The 19,288-nt window shown below is 41.3% G+C and overlaps 1 protein-coding gene across 1 annotated transcript in view; it reads left to right on the top strand.

The window, feature by feature from the left end:
* The window catches only part of Wdr33 (WD repeat domain 33), a 101,808-nt gene that overhangs the window by 39,598 nt on the left and 42,922 nt on the right, over positions 1-19,288 (top strand). The gene's annotated exons all lie outside the window — the stretch shown is intronic.

The following is a 19,288-nucleotide window of genomic DNA, read 5'->3' as shown; positions in this document are numbered from 1 at the left end:
CAGATGGGTTATAAGGTAGTTGCTAGGTTATATAAATGTACACACAGAAGGGAGCTGAGGTGGGTTCCAGTGGTTGGTGTGCTTCCTTAGTGTGCAGTGAGTGAGGTCCTGGTTCATCCCCAGCAGCACATGTGTTAGATGGTACCTTCCTGCGCTCTTAGCCCTGGAGAAGTGGAGGTAGTGGGATCAGAAGTTCAGGCTCATTCTTTGCTAAGTAGCCTTTGAGACCAACCTGGGTAACATGTAACTCTATCTAAAAGCAAATCAAAACCAAACCTGTTTTATTTAGTAAATTTTATTTTGCTTTGCTTTTAGACAGAGTCTTACTCTGTAGTCCAGTCTGTTCTTGAATTCACTATGTACCTCATGGTGTTCTTCCTACCTCACCCTTTCAGGCGCTGGTTCTCTCTTCACAAGCAGTTGGGCAGGGGTGGGGGATGGAGAGTGGGGGTGAAAGGTCTGGGGCAGGAATGAACCTGCACATTCACTCAGCTTAAGAAAAAGAACAGCATTCAGACTGGGTTTTTTGTTTGTTTTGTTTTTTTGTTTGCATTCATACTTTTGATAAGTTTCTCTATATAGCTTTTGATTGTTTTCAACTGCTTTTTACTAAACTTAAAGCCTCCACTACAAAGATTTTTTAGTTTAATAGCAGTATTTTAAATTGTGTAAAAGACATGTTTATAGTCAGAATGTTCAGTGAAAAAATGTAATTGTCATTGTGAATAATTATTTGTAATGTAGCTAAAACATCTCACTGTTTGACAAAACAAAACAAACAACCCAAAACCCACAAACACTGTTATCTTTATAATATAGTCTGTGTCAGTGTCTTGGTCACTTTTCTATTGCTGTGAGAAGAAACCTTGAAGAAGGCAACTTTGAGAAGAAAGCGTTTTGGGGGTTTTTACAGTTTCCGAGGGTTGGAGCTCTCTGAAGACGACACGAGTATCTTTAGGGGCAGGCATGGCCCCGGAAGAGCTTACATTTCGAGACATGAACGTGAGATGAGAAAGCCAAAGCCAATGAGAATAGTTTAAGTCTTCTGAACCATAAAGGAGGAAATAGGGACATAGTCAGGAAATACTGCATTGAGTAAGGTGGAAACCTGCAGGGCACGCTCAAAATCCTTTGTCTCAGGGCTTTGCTGACTACACCACAATGCTCTCCCTGCCTTGTGCTTGTGAATCAGGATGTAGGCTCTCAGCTACTGTTGATCATGTCTGCTTGCCTGCTGCCATGTTTCCTGTCATAATGGTTATGGACAGACTTACCTCTAAACTGCAAGTCCCCAGAAAGTGCTTTGTTAAGTTTCCATCACCATGGTGTCTTATCACAGTGATAGAAGTAACAAAGACGCCAGAATAACTCGAAAAGAGTCAGGGACTGAGAATGTAGCACAATGGTAGATTACTTGGCATTCATGGACATGATTCTCTCAGTACCGTACACAAAGCTAGGCACCATTCTTACACATAGCTTTGCCTGTAAGGACCCTGTTCGCCCCCTCTAACCCTCCTCTTCCCCCTTGAGATAGGCTTTAGTATGTAGTCCTGGTTGGTCTTGAACTCAGAGATTTGCCTGCTAGGATCCTAATTTTATTTTTTAAGTCAGTGTCTCACTATGTAGCCCTGTCCTGGAACTTGCTATATAGACAGGGCTGGCCTCCGCCTTTTGTGGACTGGAATTAAAGGCATGTGCTACCAAGTCAACCTGTGATCCCAATGTTTTACAGCAATTGTTAATATTATTGATTTAAGCGGTCAACCTTTATGTCATCTTTTTGTTTTTGTTTTTTCAAGACAGGGTATCTCTTTGTATCCCTGGCTGTCCTGGAAATCGATCTGTAGACCAGGCTGGCCTTAAACTTACAGAGATCCACCTGCCTTTTCCAACAGCTGCGATTAATGGCATGTAACGCCATTGTCTAAGGCTGTCTTGTATTTAATAAATGTGGTGCTATAAAAATCAGTCTTGTTCCTGTAGGGAACAAAGGAAACAGTTACGTTTTAGTCAGTGTTTAGTTTTCCCCTTTTTCTATTCATTTTATAAAGTCCTTTAGTGTTAGGAAATGAACCTAGGCTCTGGATGTTAGGCTAGGGGTCTAGCCTGAGCTATATATCCCCATCATACTCAGTTTTGGGTGATGCTTTAAAAACCTGTCTTTGCAAAATCTAAAAATGTGATTATTTTAGTTATAAAGAGTTATTAATTTAAAAAGATTGATGTGTGTTTTGCCTGCCTGTATGTCTGCACCACATGTTGTGCCTGTTGCCTGTGCTGTAAGAAAAGGATTCTCTGAAATTAGAGTTACAGATGGTTGTGGGCCATCATATGGATGGTAGGGAAAGCTTAAGTACTTTGCCAAGGCAATAGAAGATAAGCAAGTGCTTCTAACACCTGCCATCACTCCAGGAATTCTACATAAAGGAAGAAATGGTGGTTTCTAGGTCTTTTTACACATGATTTTAAAAAATAGCTCGATTAAGCCACATGCACTATTAAATCTCTTGAGGCTTATGTGTCAAGCCCAACTAACTTATTTTTCCCCTTTGGATATATTAAAACATTTTAATGATTGATTTTTAAGTAGGTGCCATATGTTGAAACTTAGTGTAACTTGCATTATGGGTGGTGGTGAGCTGCCCAACATGTTTGCTATAAATTGAACTCGTATCCTCTGGAAGAGCAACAGGTACTCTTACTTGCTAAACCTATCTCTGAGACCTTGAACGTTAACACTTACTATTGGTGTCATTTAGAGAACTTCTTCCCTTGTCTATTTATTAAAAATTTGGAGAAACCCTCTATCCAGATTTGAAATATTTTTTAAAGATTTATTTATCTATCTATCTATCTATCTATCTATCTATCTATCTATCTATCTATCTATCTATTTATTTATTTAATGTATGTGAGTACACTGTTGCTGTCTTCAGATACACCAGAAGAGGTCATGGGATCCCATTACAGATGGTTGTGAGCTACCATGTGGTTGCTGGGAATTGAACTCAGGACCTCGGGAGGAACAGACAGTGCTCTTAAACGCTGATCCATCTCTAGCCACAGATTTGAAATATTAAAAGTTGAAATTTTCAGGCCTGGGTTTGCTTGTTTGCTAACTTATTTTTGTTTTTGAGTCTGGTTTTCCTGGAACTCTGAATAGATCAGTTGGCTTCAAACTGAGCCTGTCTCTGCTTCTCCAGTGCTGGAATTAAAAGCTTGCACCACTGTGCCTAGCTGAATAATAATTGTTTTAAAGATTTATTTATTCATTTTATGTAAGTACAGTGTAGCTGTCTTCAGACGCTCCAGAAGAGGGCACCAGATTTTGGAAGAGCAGTCAGCAATCTTAACCGCTGAACCATCTCTCCAGCCTGAATAATTAATTTTAAAAGTGGAAGTTTTAAGTATGTCTCCATATTGAAACAATTAGAAAATAATAATGGAAATCAACAAGAATTATACAAATCTGGATTTTAGGAACTATCAGGAAGCTCAATATATTTCCAACAGAAGCATTTTATGATACTAAGCAAAAGTCATTTGTTGTGATAAGAAAAACTTGAACAGTAGTTTTAATTTTTGTCAGGTCTAATGACTGTTTTTTATTACAATGATTAATCTGTGTACATAGTGCACAGGCTTTGGGCAGAGGGGAGAGGCGGTCTTTTCAGAATGCTAGAGCTGGGAGATTGTTTGTAAAGTGCTTGCTGTGTAAGTATGAGGACCAGAGTTCAATCTTCCCTGGTGTGACAGTACTGGAAAGAAAGACAGGTCTGTCTTGAGGGCTTTCTGGCTAGCCAGTCTGTGGAAACAGTATGTTCCAGGTTCGGTGAGTGACAGTTGATGGAGGAAAACACCTGAATGTTCACCTGTGGCTTGCAGGCATGGAGAGCATTGTCCTGCTCCAAATCCACTGGCACACAACATGTTTAGGCAAGGGCGGTACTAGTTCCATTGAAAACCAGAGGCTTAGAATACAAGATAACTGGAGAATACTCTGATACTGTAAGCAGGAGTAGGTCTTCTTAAAAAAGGAAATATGAGTGCTATTTATATCTGTATACCACGTGTGCCTGGCTCCTTGGAGGCCTGAAGGAGTTGGATCCCCTAGAACTGCAGTCACAGATGGCTGTGAGCAATGATGAGGATGGAACTCCTTGGGTTTTGTGTCCTGAGCAGTGCAACTAAAGAGGATTATCATCACTCCTCTCACTCCCCCCCCCCTTTTTTTCCTGTCCACATTTCCTTTTGAGAGTCTAGCCACATAGCCTGGCTATCTTGGCATTCACTGAGTTTACTAAAATGATCTTGAGTTTACGGAGTTCCCTGCCTCTGCCTCCCAACTGCTGGGTCTCAGGCATGTGTCATCACACCCAGCCATCTCACTAAGCCTCCAGCTGATTTTTTAGACTGGCTCTACAGCAGGTGTCAGGGATCCTACTGTGTTCATATCCCCAACACTGAGATCACAAGGCTCATTTTCTTCCCTGCCAGTCATGTGGGTGGTAGGTAGGGATAGAGACTCTGGTCCTTACAGTGTGCAGTGAGCACGTCACCCATGGAGCCATTTGCTCAGCCCCCCACCTCGCCCCCAGTTACCTTCAGAGATACTTAGATGACTTTGTGTTTACATTGTATAGTTCTCGAAGCATTAAGGATAGAGAATATAGAACATCATCTTTGAATTTTATCGAGGAAAAATTTTGTGTATAGAATGGGCTGTTGTACAAACTATTGGATGTCTGTTGAAATTGTGCTACATTTCTTTCTGTTGGAAAGTATTTTTGATGGATGGTTGGCTTTCCTAATATTTAAGCAGACTACTATCTAGTTTAAAAATAAAGTTGAAGAAGTACTGTTGGCCTTTCCAAGGCTTCAGTCTTCAGTGTGGGTTGTGTATATTATGTGCATGTTGTATATGCTGATGCCCAAGCCTATGCATTTGCATCCAGACTGACCAGCACTGGGTGTTCTTCTCTGCTTCATTTTATTCCCCATCCAAGGTCTCTGCTGGCTGGCCAGCAAGTCCACACCATGCTCTTCCCTCTCCCCTTAGAGAGCTGGGGTTAAAAGTGACATGGCCACATCTGCCTTTTACACAATTGCTGAGGAATCTTCTATTACTTTTGTAGGAAGCAGTCTTGCCCACTAAGCCATCTCATTTAGTTTTTTGCCTAGTTTCAGACTTAGAGTCTTCTCTCTCAGGTGTTGGATTTACAGGCATGTGCTACTGTGTCTGATTTGCACTACTTTTAAATTGTTCCCTGCATGTGTACATGCAGATTGAATTTGTTTTTATATATTTGCACGAAAACCACCCATCCACCTCTATAAGATTGAATTTCCAGATATGCAGAGATTCTTTCATTCCTCTTTCCCATCTAAGTATGCCAAGCTCCTAACTTTGAAACATACTTTCAGTAAATTATTATTTTCCTATTTAATTTACTTATTGTTTCCTTTATCTCACCTTTAGTAGGTTAGAATTGTCTTAATGTCTTTTAACTGACTTCTATATTTCTTTGAAAATATGTTTGTGATTAACCCCACCTGCTGGTTTCCTGCTGCTCCATTACACTTGAAGCGTGGTGGCTTGTTAGCATAGCCATGGCTGTCTGGAGGTCTAGGTAACATGTCTGGATTTCAGCTGTTTAAGACCTACTAGAAAAAGTAGTGTCCTAGTTTGGTTTCTGTTTCTATAGTAAAACACTGACCAGAAGGCAAGTTGGAGAGGAAAGGATTTATTTCTTTATCAAAGGAAGGCAGAACATGAACCTGGAGGCCAGACTGACGCAGAGATGCAGAGAAAGCTGAAAACATAGGGCTTGCTGTCCGGTGTGGTTTGCTTTTCTCTTGCAGCCGTGAACCGCTTGCCCATATCTGGCTCTGCTTTATGACAGTGGGCCCTCCCATGTCAGTCATCAATCACGAAAATGCTTCGTAGACATTCCAGGGGCAGAGCTGTTCTTTGTGGGTCTTCAGTTGAGGTTTACCCCCCTTCTCAGGTGACTCCTGAGTTTGGCAAAAACTAAACCACAGTCACAGCAAGCATTCATCTTAAAATAACACACTCCCCACCCCAACAAAGCAAAGTAATAATACCAAACAAAGAGAATAAAAAGAAGCAGTACTATATAATTATAACTACACATTCTTTTTTTTTTTTTTTGGATTGGTTTTTTTGAGACAGGGTTTCTCTCTATATAGCCCTTGGCTGTCCTGGAACTCACTCTGTAGACCAGGCTGGCCTCAAACTCAGAAATCCATCTTCCTCTGCCTCCCAGAGTGCTGGGATTACAGGCATGCAGGACCACCGCCTGGCCTTTTTTGTTTGTTTGTTTGTTTGTTTGTTTTTTGTTGTTTTTTTTTGTTTTTCGAGACGGCTATCCTGGAACTCATTTTGTAGACCAGGCTGGCCTCAAACTCTGCCTCTGCCTCCCAAGTGCTGGGACTAAAGGCATGCACCACCACCGCCTCGGCAGCTACACATTCTTAATCCCAGATGTTAGTCATAGTTGGCAACATTGGACACTGGAACAAGTTCTTCTGGGGATTAATAAAAAATAGCCTTTTGAGTTAGTATTGTGAGTTAATGAATTCATGAAAATGGTCAGACTAGGTTTTGAACACACAGTGTTCAATGAAAGCTACTGTTAGGTGATTTACATAGCTAATTTTGCAGCCTTCTTGATTTTTAGGATAAAATGATTACTTTAGAAGTGTATATGTGTTCCTTCATCATGTGTTCCGGTATCTCCACAGATCCCCAAATTGCAGATGCTCAAACCTGCATATACCTCTTACAACCCTTTTATTTATTTTCGAAACTATGGATTAAATCCGGGCCTTGCCCATGCTGAGCATGCTGCTGGGTGCTGTGCTGTACTCTAACTAGTCTGTGTTCCTTAAATCATCTCTACATTATAATACATAGGGCGAGGATAGTGGTACATAAATAGTTGTCATCCTGTTCAGGGAATGAGAAAAATGGCTGTGTTAGTGCATACCCAGGGTTTTACTCCTGATATCACAGGTCTGAGATTGGTTTAGTTTGCAGGTGTGGGACACATGGATACACTTGGTTGGTGCTCCTTATTTTGTAGCACCGGGATTGCTTGCATGTTAGCATATGTCCCCAGCCTCTTTTTTTCGTCTTTTTTTAACATGGTTCATTATTGCAGTATAGGTTTTAATTTAGAGGAAATATATAAATGCCTCCACTGGTTTATACAATAGTAAATGTGGCTTTATCAAGGTCTTCCAGAAGCATTTAACAATCTGTCTTACTAGGATGATTTACTGGGGCAAAGATGTGCTCTTGTTCTTTGGTGAAACACATTTGCATGGTCCGCCTTTCCCCTGTATCTCTTTTCAGTAATCCTAGTTTTCCTGCACAATTTTGTGACTTGGCAAAGTAATGTAAGTAAACCATACGTTTTACTTACGTGGACACATTGATGCCGTAGACACTTAGCAACTGATTTCTCCCCTCTGGTTTCTTTGTTTCTTTCTTTCTTTTTTTGTTTTTTGTTTTTTGTTTTTTCAAGACAGGGTTTCTCTGTATAGCCCTGGCTGTCCTGGAACTCACTCTGTAGACCAGGCTGGCCTCAAACTCAGAAATCCACCTGCCTCTGCCTCCCAAGTGCTGAGACTAAAGGTATGCGCCTTCACCGTCCAGCTCAGAATTTTTTTAAATACTATTTTTTTTCTTTATATTAAAGTCTTTTTTTACAATAAAGACATTGGGGAGATGGCTTGTTAAAGTGTTTGACCGTAAGCACGAGAACTCATGTTCAAGGCTTTGTATTAGTGTGCATCTCCAGTGCACAGAGCTGATGAGGCAGGGCCAGGAAGAGCCCCACGCTCACTGCCAGCCAGCCCAGCTGTGAGCGTCCAGTTCAGTGAGACAGGCTTTCTCAGAAAACCAGGTGGGTAATGGTTGAGGAACGCGCCCCTTGCTGATCTTTGTCTTTCACATTGCACGTGCATATATATATACCTCCCCAGTCACAAGCTGCCCTGTATTCTTCTGTAATGAAAAATTAAATGATAGACTTTTGATTTAGGAAGCTGGTACTGAAGAATGGTTAAGTCTTGCATGAGGAAGTTTGTGAAAAAATGGTTATTATAAGAGTTAAGTATGAGGCCTGAGCTTGTGAGTGAGAGCCCCACAGCACAGTGGTGCTTTAATTTAACATGTGCTAACATTTGCTAGATGATTAGTCTACATTTTGAAAGTTAAATTTAGAGATTTACAGAGAACTAGATGCAGTGAAAAAGTCAGCCTTGGTAGTATGTTACACATGTAGATTGAAGGAAATGGCCTTGCTTTGAGTTATGAATAATTAATACGGTATACTCCTGATAAATGATACCTCTTCATTTATTTTTATTTTTTTGAGACAGAGTCTTACTGTATATAAACCCTGTCTGCACATACCCACACATACAGAGTATTCATGAGTAATTAGTTTGTTATGCCCCAAGATTCCTCTTTTTGTTTTTGAGACAGTTGCTGTGTAAAAACTGTCTATACAACATAACCCTTTACATAAAGAGAACTCACGACTTGTTTTGTAGAGAAGGCTGGCCCATTTCATAGAGAGCCACCTATGACTCCTCAGGACTGGGATTAAAGGTGTATGCTACCATGCCTGCCTTAATTTTATATTTAAGATACACACACATGAATGAATGAGTGTTTTTACTGTCATGTATATATTATATGCACGTGTCTGCCCTGGAACTGAGAATGTCTAATCCCTAGACCTGTATTAAGTTATAGGTGATTATGGACACCAAATTAGTGGTGGGAACTGCCCTCTGGTCCTCTGCAAAACACTAAGTATTGTTTATTGCTAAGCCATCTTTTCAGAACTAGTGGGACCCTCTTTATCTAGCAGTTTCTGGGCTAGCCAGTGTGATAGTGAGGCCCTACTTTAAAAAAAAAAAAAAAAACGAATTTAAGACTAACTTAAACTAGAACAACAAAACTGAAACAACCTTTTGGGGTTTTGAATTGAATGATAACATTATGACGCTAATTCATTACTTCTGCTTGTTACACCTGTTCTTGCCAACCTGAAAAAGAGAAGTCAGATTCTGTTTCAAGTAACACTTTATTTGTAATGTCAACAAAGGGAGCAGTTTTTCTTTCTTAGTCAAAACAGGTATTTAAATATCTGTTAAGGCCAGGGAGTCATAAAAAATGTGGACAGCTTACCCTTCTAGACTGTACATGTAAAGTACAAAGTGTCTGACTATGTTGACCAAGGCTGGCCTCTAACTCACAGGGATTTTCTTCCTCTGCCTCCTGAGCTGTGGGATTAAAGGTGTGTGCTGGTTTTTAAAGTGTTTTAGAAGTTAGAGTATTGGTCCTTTTTGTTTGTTTGTTTTTTTAAAGCAAATTTTATAGTTGACTATGTATTTTCATTTCTTTGAGGCAGAGATGGCTACCTGGTGTTGTTTCTGTCTTTTCTTTTCTTTTTTTTTTAATCCAAGTGCTGAGAATCAAACCCAATGTTTTACATTGTGCATAGTAAATACTCTCCCACTGAAACTCTTCCTAGTCATTCTTTATTTTTTTATTTTTATTTACTATGTTGAACATGCAGTATGAATAGAGTAGATTCAAACTGTCTATCTTTTAGGCTTTATCTTTTTAGGTATGGGTGTTTACTCTTTTTTTTTTTTTTTTATGGTTTTTTCGAGACAGGGTTTCTCCTGAACTCATTCTGTAGACCAGGCTGGCCTCAAACTCAGAAATCCACCTGCCTCTGCCTCCCAAGTGCTGGGATTAAAGGCATGTGCCACCACCGCCCGGCGGGTGTTTACTATTTATGCATGTTTGTCTGTGTACCTGGTGCCTGTGGAGATCAGAAGACAGTGTCAGGTCCCCTGTAACTAATGATGGTTGTGAACTGTCATACAGTGCCTGGAATCAAACACAGGTCCTCTGGAAGAGCAGCCAGCACTCGTAACTGGTAAACCCTCTTTCCAGCTCTAAAGTGTGTATTTCTGACAGGATCCACGCTTGCTTATGTAGTATGCTTCTTTTATGTTACAGAAGCTGGTTACTTTTACTATCCTTTTTTTTTTAATTTTTAATTTTATATTTCTTCTCTGGATGTAACAGTTAGCAAAAATAACGTTGATTTGCAAAGTACGGGATTTTGCACATTAAAAACGTCTTTCTGGCCGGGCAGTGGTGGCATACGCCTTTAATCCCAGCACTTGGGAGGCAGAGGCAGGTGGATTTCTGAGTTTGAGGCCAGCCTGGTCTACAGAGTGAGTTCCAGGACAGCCAGGACTACACAGAAAAACCCTGTCTTGAATCCCCCGCCCCCCCCCCCCCCCCCCCCCCCCAAAAAAAAAAGTCTTTCTGGATTTTACTGAATGACAAACATTTAGCTTTTGTGTGGCTCTGGAGTCAATTTCGAGAACAACAGACCCATCGCGCCTTTCTATACACGAATACAGATGACAGTTACCTGGGGATGCAGCCCAGTTGACAAAACACTAGTGTAGTGTGCAGGAAGTTCATGCTAGGAAGGAGAAAGATTAGAATTTCAGCACCATCTCTGGTTTTGTGGGACATTGTCGGTTAGCCTTTGCTTTGTGCCCCTGACTGGGGAGAAGCGGGTATGTCTTGGCTTTATTTTCTTCTGAGAGCTAGCTCACTAACTAGGTGTTTTGAGTAGTTAAGGCAAACACTTTTGTACTTTTAACAGTTTTCATTGTGATTATCAGTGATGTTTTATATTCTATTACTTAGTACTGAGTTTGGTCTTGACATGAAAATATATCAGAGTTTCTCTGTGAATCAGAAAATATATATTCATTTGTGGTATTAAAACTTCATTCATTTTAATATTTGTTTAATATCTATTTGTGTCTCCATTGACTTGTTCTTGTGCCTGTGCAGCTTGGTGCATGTGGCTGTACATGGTGCTAGAGGTCAACAGCAGGTGACTTCCTCCGGCCAGTGACCCATCTCCTAGGCTTCATCTGAGTTAGAGTTACTTTGTAGGTGTAGATATGTAGTTTAATTTCATTCTATTAGTATTCACAGATAGTAGAATTCTTTAGTCCCAGACCACTGGCAACATAGTTAAATAATTAGGTTTAATAAACTATTATACTGTTGTTATTGGTGTGTATGTATGAGTATGAATGTGGGTACTTGCATGCCACAGCACCTGTGGATACAGGATAACCCTTAGGGAGTCGATTCGCTCCTATTCTGTCTATGGTCTGGGAAATGAATTGAGTTTGTCAGACTTGGGGACGAGTATCTTTCTCCTGAGCCACCTTAAAGGACCCTAGGTTGTTGTTTACTTGTTGCAGTAAAACACGGGCCACAAGTTAAAACACTCAAACTTGAGTGTTTGAGTAAGAGGATGTGATCTAAAAAGTTTCTTACGGGATTTTCACTTTGGCCATGCTAGGGTTGAACTCGGGGCTTAGCACATGCTAGGCACACACTATTGCTGAACTACATTCCTATCACAAGATGCAGTCTGTGACCAGGTAACCTTGGAGAGCATTTATGAGGGGGAGGCCTGCTCTGCATTTGATGCTGGCCCTTCTACGTTGAGTATCAGTATTCTATATGTAGGGTAGACCTGAATGAGGTCAAATATATAGTTAGTAAAGACTTGTCATTTGGAGATAAAAATGTATGGACTTTGTTTATGGTGTTACTTTGTCTTGCCTCAGAATGACTGAGTTTGTTACAGTTGTTCAGTGTGATTGGCCAAAAGAAGATCTGTAATAGCTTTGAGGCTTGGATGAGAACTTGAAATCAGTCTCTAGGGAAAAGGACTTGCTTCTCTCTCCCTGCTGCCCACCTCCACCCTTGGTGTATTTGTAAAATCAGAATTTATTGACAGTGACATATAGTTACATATCAGGTGTAACAAGCTATATCAGTGCTGACGGTTTGTTTTTTTAAGTAGCAGCTAGAATGTATTTGGTATCATATAGCCCACATATGCTGTTTTTCACCTGGTTATAAAGAAATAGTTTAGTGGGGGCTTGAGAGACATGCTCAGTGGTTAAGAGCACTTGCTGCTCTTGCAGAGAACCTGGGCTCAGTTCCCAGCACCTATATGGTGCCTCACAACTATTTATAACTACAGCTTTAAGGGATCATTCACCTTCTGTGTGGTATATGGTGGTACATGACACATAAAAGACTTGGCACATAAATCTGAAAAAGGAAAATTTAAAAAGAGATGGTTTAGGGAGATAAATATATTTTTCTTAAGAAATAAGGCAGGCAGGAATAAAAAGAATGGTTTAGGGATTGAAATATGAGTAAAGGCTGGAAAGATGGCTTACTGGTTAAGAAAACTTGGTGCTCTTCTATAGGATCCAATTTTGGTTCCCAACACTCACAGCGAATGACAGTAACTTGACATTTCAGCTCTGGGGATCTCATGACATTTTCTGCCCTGTGTATATATGTTCACATATAGTGGCATTTTTATATAGACAAAAATATAAAAATAAATCTTCAAGAAAAAAAGAAGTTAGAGACTGGAAATATAGCCTAGGAGCCGGAGTGCTTGACCTAGTGTATACTAAACATTGGCTTTACTCCTGAGACTGCATGTGGCCGGCATGCTAGTGCGTGCCTTGAATCCTGGGGTGGGGGGGGGGCAAGAGGGTCTAAAAGCAAACAGTCCCAGAAATAACCAGGTTTTCCAACATTAGTCTATTGTTAAATTTTCTTCCTCTTTGCCTCTCTCCCTCTCCCTCTCCCTCTCCCTCTTCCCCCTTCCTTCCTTCCTTCCTTCCTTCCTTCCTTCCTTCCTTCCTTCCTTCCTTCCTTCCTTCCTTCCTTCCTTCCTCTTTCTTTCTTTCTTTCTTTCTTTCTTTCTTTCTTTCTTTCTTTCTTTCTTTCTTTCTTTCTTTCTTTCTGTCTGTCTGTCTGTCTGTCTGTCTGTCTGCCTGTCTTCATCATTGTGCATATGTGTGTATGTGTATATACCCCATATGTATGATAGAGACCATAAGAGGGTATCAGTTCCTCTGAACCTGGAGTTAAGAGTTATCTTAGTTACTTTTTTATTGCTGTGATGACTTGCACATGACCAAGTCAGTTTATAAAAATAAACATTTAGTTGGGAGTTTGCCTGCAGTTTTAAAAGAGGAGTCCATGGATCTCCATGACAGCATGGCAACAGGCAAGTAGGCATGGTGCTGGAGCAGTAGCTAAAAGCTACATCTTATTCACTGATTGGAAGGATGGGAGAGAGAGTGTGTGTGTGTGTGTGTTGGGGGGGGGGGGTAGTGATGAGGGTGGGGTTTGAGAGAGCTTGGTCTGGGCTTTTAATACCTCAAAGCCCTCAACCAATGACTTACCTCCTAAGGAGGCCACATCTTCTAATCCCTCCCAAAATAGCTGCACCAACTGAGGACCAAGTTCTCACTTTTATGAGCCTATGGGACCCATTTCCATTCAAACCACCACACAGGTGATTGTGAGCTGCCTTGTAGGTGTTTTTCAAAAGCCCACCCAGTAGCTGACTCCAGTGTCATCACACTAGGGTGTCTTTATTACAAGCTCAAGTCTGCTTACTCACCTCTGACCCTGACACAGCAGTGTGATTTGGTGAAGCAGCCCTAATCCCTCAGCAGGACAAGGTTTTATAGAAAATGGGAGCAAGTGAGGGTGTCTAACCTGGCAGGCATCTAATTCAATGATGATTGTTAAGTCTACAGGCAGGTGTTCTGAAGCAAAGCACATCTGAAACCATCTGACTTACCTTGATTGGCTGAGAGGTAACTTGGAAGTAGCTCTGGGGTGTGGGCCAAGGACAAGTCCTGGGCTCCTTCCAGGTCCTTGGGTGTAGCTTCGCTTCAGCTTCAGGTCAAGGTTTTTGCTTTTCTTTTAAGATGTAGGCGGGTCCCAAGATGGAGCAGGTATGGCCTCTCAAGTGCTGGACCGTGTAGGTGCTCTGGAAGAGCAGCACACATGTACTTCTCAGTTGAGCCGTCTCTAGCCCCTCCTCTTGATAGCAGGAAAGCAGAAAAGTAGAGTTTACTAAGTTTATTATTTAAAAATGAGATCCTAGTACTTAATGAGTTGTTTCTTTTATGTATGATCCAACTTAACAGGAAACAATAAATATCAAACTTGTAAGGGCTTTGAAGTATTTGTTATACTAACAAAGTATACTAATGGTAACATTCATTCCCTGTTAACTCTCAAGTTAACTTATAGGCAAAGAAAGTTTTCTGTCCTTGGTTTGGTTTTTGCCCCTGTTAGATGGAGTCCAGGGTTCACAAATTCTAGCACTGACATTCTCAAGAGCAGTGCAAATGATGACCAGAGATGCTTGGTTTTAATGCACTACATACTTGTATGATTGGATAGAGACTATTTCCTATATTAGGTAATTTTTATGATTATAAAAGTGGTAATTTTAAAACATTTTGAATATTCATGAAAATCTGGTGATACTTTTTTTTGGGTTTTTTTTGGGGGGGGTGTATTTTTGTTTTGTTTTTTTGGATTTTTTTTTTTTTTTTTTTTTTTTTTTTTTTTTTTTGAGACAGGGTTTTTCTGTGTAGTCCTGGCTGTCCTGGAACTCACTCTGTAGACCGGGCTGGCCTCGAACTCAGAAATCCGCTTGCCTCTGCCTCCCAGAGTGCTGGGATTACAGGCGTGCGCCACCACCGCCCGGCTGGTGATAGTTTTAAAATATAGAAGGTTCTGGAACAACCTTTTGTCTTTTAGTAAGCTCCAAGATTAGTCGGTCTCCATATTTTTATGATGTTGTCTTTTTTTTGTATGTGTGTTTTCTTTTTGTCTTTGGATTTTTGAGACAGGGTGTCTGTGTACTTCTGGCTGTCCTGGAGCTTTCTGTGTATAACAGGCTGGCCTCAAACTTGGAGAGGTTGTGCCTCCACCTCCTGAGTATTGGAATTGAAGGCATGCACCACCATAGCCAGCTGAAGATATTCTTTTTAATATTGAGTCCCCTATGTAAGCATATGTGGGTATAAGTATGTGAATATATACATATTCTCATGTGTATGCATAGAGACCAAAAGTCAACCTTGGCATGGTTTCTCAGGAGCCCTCTGCATTTTGGTGTTAGTGAGACAGGGTGTCTCTGAAGTCTAGGGACTGTAATTAGGTGAGACTGGCCTGCTCGCAAACTTCCCCAACTTGGCTTACAAGAATGCTTTAAAAAAGTATACTGGAAAGGAAATGTATGTAAATGTTTTCCCTGCATTTATTTTTGTGTGCCATATGCTTACCTGGTTCCTGAAGAGGTCCAAGAAGGTCTGGCCTTGGAGATACAGGAGGACTGAGCTGCTGCATGGTCACTGAGCTTAGACCTGGGTCCTGAGATAGAGCAGCCTCACCTGAGCCGCCTCTGCAGTCCCTCAAGCTTCTTTTCCTCCCTCCCTGCCCCTGCATCTCTTTCTCTCTTTCTTTTTTCATATGTGCTGAGGTAAATTCAGGTCCTCATGCTTGTGTAGCAAAAACTACTGACTGTCTTCTTCACAGCCCCTTATACCACACTCTCATATAATTAAGTAAAACTTGAATGAATTTTAAAACCAGAAAAGTTAGATTTATTGATAAGGCTCAGTCAGCACACCTGGTTAGTGTCGCCTGTAACACAACTGAACAAGCGAGATGTATGTCTCTTTAACAGTGCCGGTTAAATGGGGCATGGTGGCCCAGACCTCTGATCTCAGCATTCGGGAGGCAGAGGCAGGTGGGCGCTTCCAGACCAGCCAGGGTGTCTCCCCATTCCCTCCCCTCAAAAGAAAAATAGTAAAACTTTTATCAACAGTTGAAGATTTTCCTGTAGGAAAAAGTACTATTATTTATGATATTGAAATCCTTGTTGTTTTACAGTTTCCACAAAACACAAGAAGTAGTTTAGAGTGTAGACACATGGTGAAACGAAGGCTTATTTATGTGGGACACACTCTACAAATTCAAGACTTGAGTGTAGGCCAGCCTGGAGTTTGTAAAACAGTTCAGGTGCGTCACTGTGGCTGGCAGTATGAAAACATTCACAACAAGATTTTTTTCCACACAAAAAGGATAAAGACTGCATCACACAAAGGGTAGTCAAGTTAGGTTTTTGTTTTACAGTGCTGGAGAGACAGTCTGGGGTCTTGTCACCACCATAGGTACATGTACCACTGAACTATGCCTGTGGTTCATTTTGTGTGTGTCTGTCTGTGTGGCAGTGTGTTCCTGTTATCTCAGTACTTCTGAGGCTGAGGCAGGAGGCTTGCAGTGACTTTAAGGACAGCTTAGGCTCTGTAGCTACATCCTATTTCAAAAATTCAAACGAAAACACCAGTTTACATCTCTTCTATAACTGATAGCAATTTGGTCGTTTACTCTGTCTTATGTTTCTTTGGGAAAGGAGAGATAAGGTTTGGAAAATGAACCCCTTCTCAGAGGGAGGGGGGAAGGAGAGAGAGAGAGAGAGAGAAGGAGGGAGGGAGGGAGGGAGAGAGAGAGGGAGGGAGGGAGGAGGGAAGCGGAGAGGAGAGAAAGATTAAAGGGAATCAACTATTAGGTGTATCACTCCCCTTTAAAATACAGCAATAGAACTGACAAGATGGTTTAGCAGGTTGATGTAACCTGAGATTGATTACAACTGAGCTTGATGTAAACCTGAGATTGATTTTTAGTTTTTAGGACCCACATGCTGGAGAAACAAACTCCTGAAACTTGTCCTTTAACTTCCATATACATTTAGGGTATATGTGTGCCCTCTCACAAACAAATAAACAAAATATAATTGCTATTTATAGGGGATGAGACTCTTCCCTCTGGCAGCTCCAGAATTCTAGGTAAATAGTATCTGTTTATGGAACTTTTAGATCCTTTTATTTTTTTCTGTCCTTGAACTCAAGAGATCTGCCTGCCTCTGCTTCCCAAGTGCTAGGGTTAAAGGCTTGCCCCACTATCACACATGGTTAAAGAAAAAAAATAGTAATAAAAATTAATTAATTAAAAAGAATCTGCTGGGCAGTGGTGGTTCATGCCTTTAATCCCAGCACTTGGGAGGCAGAGGCAGGCGGATTTCTGAGTTGGAGGCCAGCCTGGTCTACAGAGTGAGTTCCAGGACAGCCAGGGCTACACAGAGAAATCCTGTCTTGAAAAACCATGAATAAAGCAAACAAAGAATAAATAACTATTTCATGTGCATAGATAGGCCCATGGGCTGTGTGTGCGCGCGCGCGCAGCGCGCGCGCGCACGCACACACACACACACACACGCACACACACGCACACACACGCACTCGGTGGGTGTGTCCCCGCTGCAAGTGCACATGCTTTCTGGAGGCCCGAGGCCCGCCCACCGCTGGAGGCGTTGGTGGTGGCTCTCTGCTCCTTTCAATGAGGTAGGGACTCAGCTGAATCCAGAGCCTGTCCATCCTCCAGCTCTGGCCAACCAGCCTGTGTCAGCAGGTTCGTCTCGGCATTCTGAGCACTGGAATTACAGGTGGGTCACTACACTCTCTTGACATTTATGTGGGTTCTGGGGATGATCTACACTCACACGTTTATGTAGCTGTTACTATAACCACTGAGCAATCTCCAGAGCTCTTATCTCTTTGTTCTACTTCAAACATTATTCAGCTGTGGCCAGCAGTTCTGGCTTTGAATCTGTCCTTGCCTGGAGGGAAGGCATCTTAGCTTGTGTCTCTGAGTCTGAGTTATTGTTAATGGTGCTTCGCTCACTGTGTTGGTCTGAGGGTCCCAGATATGTACAGCACGCACTTAGTCAGTGCAGGGCAAAGCAATAGGTGTCTTGCTTCTGTCAGGTGTACCAAGGGAAGACACTAAAGAGTATAGTATGAGTGTGGGAAGGAATGTATACTTTAGCTGATTTAAAAGGAGGTTAATGGAAGTGATTAGGAGCTAGTAAAAGATTTAAGGGGAAAGATTGAGTTGAGAGTTAGGATGGAGTGTGATTATACTGTTTTCAGCAGGGATTTTTCACATTTAGATGTATCATTATATATACATAGGTAACTATGTAAGCCATATGCATATAAATATCAAATGTCACTTGACCTTTTTCTTGTGGGGAGAGAATATGGTCTGATCATAAAGGTCCTGGCTGGCCAGAGCTCTGCTTGCCTTTGTTTAGTGCTGGGACTAAAGATCTGTGCTATCATTGGACGAGACCTTAAAAACCTTTATGTTAACTTTCATATCTTTGCCCTCATGTCAGAATTATGGTCTTAGTTAAGGAAATTTCATTCAGATTTCCTATCTCTAAGTTTATTTTTACTGTTTGCTTGTACCCACTAGCTGTGTGTGTGTGTGTGTGTGTGTGTGTGTGTTTGTGTTTGTGAGATTAGAGTTCTACAATATAGTGGGTCTCCTGCCTCTACTTCTCAAATACTGGTATTATGGGTGAGTACTACCATACTGGGCCTTTTATTTGGTCTTTGAATACATTGTTTTGTTTTGTTTTTTAAGTCTTTCTTGACCCATTAGCTATTTTTTAAAGTTCTAGGTGGATAAATCTTATTATACTGAATTTTACTATGTAGATTTAGAGCAGAATTTTCATTCCATTGGAATGTTTTACTAGGTTTATATTATCTGGAAATACGAGTTGTTTATTTTGACCTTTTTGTTTGTTTGTTTGTTTGTTTTCACAGGGTTTCTCTGTGTAGTCCTGGCTGTCCTGGATCTCAGAAATCGACCTGCCTCTGCCTCCCAAGTGCTGGGATTAAAGGCGTGCGCCACCACCGCCCGGCTTTTTTTTTTTTAAGATTAAAGACACCCCAGAAGAGAGCATCAGATCTCATTACAGATGGTTGTGAGCCACCCTGTGGTTCCTGAACTTTGTTTTAAACACGTTTTTTCATGTGTGTCAGACTCCCTAGAACTCATTGTGTATCAGTATGCTTCTAAACCTCCTTTATGCAGAGGTAGGGATTAAATCTAGCCTTCATGAGTGCTGGGCAAGCATTCTGCCAAGGAAGCTGTATTGCTGCACCTTGCTTTGAATACTAAAAGAAATCATGTGTGTGGGGTGTGTGAATGTGGGTGTGTGGTTGAGTACAGATGATTGGCGTGAAGGTTAGTGGACACATTTTGGAAGTCAGGTCTCTCCTTCCACTTCAGGATCCAGAGGTCTAACTCAGTTTGTCAGATTCACGTGGAAAGTACCTTTCTCACATTCAGGGGGGTCATTTTTCCTCAAAGTTTCTGTATGTGTGTGCCTACAGGAGCTATGTGTGTCATGTGCATGTAGGTTCCAACAGCGGCCAC

Source organism: Apodemus sylvaticus, chromosome 13 (assembly GCF_947179515.1).
Source record: "Apodemus sylvaticus chromosome 13, mApoSyl1.1, whole genome shotgun sequence".
NCBI lineage: Eukaryota > Metazoa > Chordata > Mammalia > Rodentia > Muridae > Apodemus > Apodemus sylvaticus.
Note: the sequence above shows the minus strand (reverse complement) of the source record. Positions and strands in the feature narration are given on the sequence as shown.